This window comes from Phalaenopsis equestris, unplaced genomic scaffold (genome assembly GCF_001263595.1).
Source record: "Phalaenopsis equestris unplaced genomic scaffold, ASM126359v1 Scaffold000347, whole genome shotgun sequence".
NCBI lineage: Eukaryota > Viridiplantae > Streptophyta > Magnoliopsida > Asparagales > Orchidaceae > Phalaenopsis > Phalaenopsis equestris.
Window position 1 is genome coordinate 2190839 of NW_018164789.1, and position 5556 is coordinate 2196394.

The window sequence follows — 5556 nt, forward strand, 5'->3', positions numbered from 1 at the left end:
TTTTTGTAGGCTCTGAACTTGCACTTGTCCTTAGGTCCAAGTCCCTCTTTATGAGGGGTTTGTGGTTCTATTTATAGAGTCCAAATTGCAAATAAAACAGAAATCCAAAACACTCGTTGTTGGATGATGCAAAGAGAACCCTTTGATCGGACAACATTTGATGAACATTTAATTGTCTTAATGATGTCGAAATTGAGCGATATTGGGCTTATTGGATTCATCTCGCTGAGACGCTCGATTTGACTATGAGCATGACATATTCAACATCCGTTTGATTTTCAATTATGTCCAAAAAGCTTCCAAAAATGGTTAATTTGTGGCTTGACGTGGGCTTGAGTCAACTTGGATTGGACGGATTTTTGTACCGTTGGGTCCTTCTCGTCGAGCAAGACATTTTGATTATAAGTTTGTTTAAATTAGAGTTCTTAATAACTTTTAATAAAAAAATAAACATTTCTTACTCAAAAAGCTATCTCGAGATCTATGTCATGCATCGAGATTCGTGATGGATGATGAAAATTTGTTGGTGGTGTATCAACACTAATATGCCATGGTTTAGTAAGGTTTATCTTAATCTTAAAAGAGTCTTTTGGATGTCTTATGAGAAATTCTAAAATTTTATTTTAAAAGTAATTTTTTGAAAATCTATTTTGAAAAGCACAATTTTATTCATATAAATTGTATGTGAATCTGAAACATTTGTATTCATATAAATTTCATAAGAACAAGTTTATAAATATCAAATTCTAATGAGTTTTTTTTAAAGAGCTTTCCTTTTATTTTTAAGAGAATTTGGAAAGATAAAAGGTTGAAATATAGAAAGATTTGATGTTTTTTTTTATTTGAAATGAGGAAGCCGGAAGGCCAAAAGCTAGAAGCAAGAAAGACATAATGAATGCAAATTTTAATTTTTATTTATTTTTTTAATATTTTCTTTAATGTTATGACTTCTATTAAGCCTATAAATAGAGGTCATGAATGAGAAAAAAAAATCACAAGTGAGAAGAAGGAGAAGGAGAATAAAGAGGAAAAGTAGAGAGTGGGGCCTTCTGTTAGTGAGATTTTTCAGAAGAAGAAAGTTGTCTTCTTCTTGCGCAACAGACGAGCAGCAAAATTTTCTTTTGGTTTGCAGTCAAGAGGAAAGTCGTCACCGTCCTGCGTAATAGGCGAAAAATGACATCTTCTTTCGTGTTGCAGCCAAGAAGAAAGTTGTCTCTGTCCTGCGTAACAGGCGAGCAACGAAATCTTATTTCATGTTACAACCAAGAGGAAAGTTGTCATCGTCCTGCGTAGAAAGCGACCAATGAGATCTTCTTTCATGTTGCAGCCAAGAGAAAAGTCATCCCCATCATACGTAGCAGACGAGCAATGTGATATTCTTTCATGTTGAGACCAAAAGGAAAGTCATTATTGTCCCGCATAGCTAGCGAACAACAATATCTTCTTTCATGTTGCGGTCAATATGAAAGTCGTCTTCGTCATGTATAGTTGATAAACAACATGATCTTCTTTCACGTTATGACGAAGATATTGTCTTCCACAACCTACATTTAACATTCGAACAACAAGATATTCTTTCACATTGCAGTAGGGGAAAGTCGCCATTGTCCAGTGTAGCAGGAGAGCAAAGATCTTCTTTCGTGCTAGTGAGATGAAGAAAGTTATCTATGTCTCTGCTTAGTAGGTGACTCTGGATCTTCTTACTTGTTGCTGCTATGCATTTTGGTTGAGATGAAGAAATGCTATCGTTCTCCTACTGCACTTTGAGAGGGAGATTTTCATGCTTTTGTAGCAGAGATATCTCTTGTAGCCTTTATACCAGTTCTTATTTGTCCTTTTATCCCTTTTAATCAAATAGTGAGATATATGTAGATGATGATAATGTATTTCCTTGTACGGCTTTGACGCTGCTTCTGACGTTGCTATGGTTTCTCAATAGTATGAAATTTTGCAATTAAAATTAGTACACATGTTGTAAAATGAAGAATCACGTTTCTTTTCAGGCTCGTGCCTTCCGAGGTTGTACCCTCTCGGGTTTATGCCTTATAGGAGCTTGAAATGAACTGGTACCTTCTGAGGCAGTTAGCCTTCTGAGGTCTTTTATGTATATGGGCTTTTTGAGGCTTGTAGCATTCTGAGATTTTTGATGTACTTGTGCATTTTGAGACTTGTAGTCTTCTGAGGTCTTTGAGTGGAGACCCTATCTAACACTTGCTCTCGTGGAGTCTTTCTAGTGAGGACCCTGTCTACTACTAACTTCCCATCGAGACCTGCTTCTTGAGCTCGTCTTCTAAGGGCATGGTAGCTTCTCATTGAGTCTTGCCTTTTGAGTTTGACTTCCAGGAGTGCCTTATCTTCCCATCGAGTCTTGCATCTTAGGTTAAACTTTTAGTAACATGCTAGCTTCTCATCGAGTCTTGCCACTTGGGCTTGAGTAATAGGAGTACATCTTGGGCTTGACTTTCAAAGGCATTGTATCTTCTGTCGAGTCTTACCTCTTGGGCTCGACTTCTAGAGGCATAGTAGCTTCTCATCGATACTTACTTATTTGGGTTAACTTTCAAAAGTACCATATCTTCCCGTTGAATCTTGCCTCTTTGGCTCGACTTCCAAAGACATGGTAGATTCTTATTGAGTCTTATCTCCTGAGCTCAACTTCCATGGGAATGGATGAGGACCTTGTCTAATTTCTACAAAAAAATCATTTATGAGAAAATAATAAAATTTCACTGAAATGACAGTTTAAAGCAACATGAAAATTTTACTAAAATAAAATTAGGAGTTTATAAGCCATCATTTCACTCAAATAAGATAATTTGGAGTTATACTTCACATTCGATAACTTTGACGATTCTCCGTTGGAACATTTGACAGAGAAGCGTATTAAAAGCAAGTTGAATGTGCGTGATGGTTCGATAGTGGTTGACGGGCTCGTATGGGTCATTCCCCCTTCATAAGCATCAATGTTTTGGAGTTTAAAACCTGTTGGGATAGGATGCCATAGAACCACATCAACCAAAGAAGAGGATTCTTGGAATTTTGCGAAGAGTAAGGAAGCGATTCCTTTTATCCAGAGGGAACTCTTCCCGAACTAGGCATCATAGCTCATCTCGAATGATATCAACATAAGCGACAATAAGGCGGGGTGGTGCCAGGTGAGTTGCATGAGATAAATGTGTGAAACTTGTAATGACAAGAAGATTAGTGCTTCGTCTCGTTAGAGGATTGGTTTCACCATCATGAGAGAACCTAATGAATGAGGTATTTCCTGTTGAACGCTGAACTAAAGGTAAGTAAGTTTCATTTTGTTGCTGTTGTTGGAGCGAGATGTTCTATTATTGCGTGTGTTGCACCTGATAGCTATACAACACTTCTTACAAGTATTTTGTCATGGGAATGCTCTAGTTCCGTTAGGTGAGTAAACTGATGCTTGCTAAAAAGTTCACAACGACAAAGTAATGGATGATCGTTTCAGTGTTGCACGAGAATTCAACACAGACTCAAATAAAAGAAAACAACTAGTAGTGACACTAGAAGTTCTTACGTGGAAAAAATTGTAAAGAGAAAAAAATAACAAGACCTGACATAGTAGTCAAAATCAACTATAAGTTGATTGCAGAGACCCTTTGTCCCACAAACGAGAAATAGTTGCAAAATATTCAAAATTATAACGCCAACGTGCAAATTAAATTGTTGTAAAAACTGTGCAGCAACCGATGTGGATCGGTGGAGGCCGGTATGTAGTGTCCGACGACGGTCGACAGTTGTCAATGACGGTCGACGGCGATCGATGGTGGCTGGAGTGATGTTGGACTTCAACTCATTCTAAATTCTTCATGTTCTTCTTCATGCTTCAAACTCTCTCCCTCTTATGAGAGGAGTGAGACTCTTCTATAGCGTTATAAGTGCAATTAATGCAAGAATATGAACCACTTTGATCGGACGATCGAAAGAGTTTTCTTTGATCATGCATCGTTTGATGAATATTTTAGTGCCTTAACTATGCCAAAATTGAGCAATCATGGTTTGATTACATTTTTCTTGTCAAGACGCTCAATTCGATTGTAAACTTGCTAGATTTTGCATTCGCTTGATCTTCTAAGGCTCCCATCAAGTAATTTTTCCCATCAAGTTGTGATGTTATCCTTTTTTATATGAAATTTATCTGTTTACTCTGAATTTATGTGTTAGATATGTAAATATTCATAATTAAAAAATGTATATTTGAATGAGCAATGTATAAGAATAAGCCTTGTATATTTGGGGGAATTTACATGCATACCACACAATTCTTACGTAATGCATACCACATGGTGAAGGGTTTCAAGTTGCATCAAAATTCCATCTCCATGAAGGTCAAGTTTAAATAAAATCAACCTAGAGTAATGTTTCAGTACATTTGAAAAATTTCGTCCTCATAAATTCGTCTATACTTTTATACAAATTTTTCTATTAGCATTATATAAGTACAATTCCATAATATCGTTCCAATGGATAAAAATTGAAAGGGAAATTTATTTCTAGAAGTTTATTTTAGAATATGTGGTAGGTATGAAATTCTTCTGTGGTAGGTGTGAAATTATTGTGTGGTAGGTATTGAATTGTTTGTAACCATTGGATTGTAATTGTGGTGGCACAATACTAGCCATTAATTTAGGAGGTGTCACTAGTATAAACAGGGGTAGAGTCTTTGAGTTTGAATTAAGCAAAGTAAATGTGATAAATAAGAGTGAAGCTTCTTCCATAAACTTTTAGTCTTTGCTATATCCAGAAATCTTCTTTATTCCAACATGAATGTGAATATTTTTCTCCCTTAGTGAAGAGGCGCTTTAGCCGAATTTTATTATTATTATTATTATTATTATTATTATTATTATTTTATTTTATTTTATGAATGAGATTCAATGACCCATTCCTTTTTCAGCCTATAAATAGCGCCAAATGAGAGGGGATAAATCGCTGCATTGTGTCGTGACGGTGCATTGCGGCGGCGCGTTGCTGCGGTGTGTTGTGTCGGCGTGTCTTGACAGAGCGTTGCGGCGATGCAACATGTTGCGGGGGAGCGTCATGGTGCGGCGCAACGCGTTGCGGCTGGGCGTCACGGCGACACAACGCGTTGTGGCGATGCGTTGCGGTGGAGCGATGTGTCGCGGCGAAGCGTTGTGACTTTGCGTCGGGGTGACCAACAAGTTGCGTCGGAGCGTCGCGGAGGGGCGTCACGACGACAGGTTGCAATGGAGTGTGGCGTCGTGGCGGTGCGTCGTAGCAAAGTGTTGCAGTGGAGCGATGTGTCACGGCGAAGCGTTGTGGATTTTTGCGGCGACTACGCGTTGCGGCATGCATCGTGGCGACACGTTGAGGCGGGGTGTCATGGCGACACGACTAGTTGCGGGAAAGACTTACGGTGAAGACTTGCTGAGCAGTGTCGCGATGGAGCATTGCGGCGATGCATTGCAGCGACGCGAGGCGTTGCGGTATTACGTCGCGGCGATGCGTTGCGACGTGATGACTCGTTGCGGCGGGGCCTCACACGGACACACTACTAGACCCAGCGCG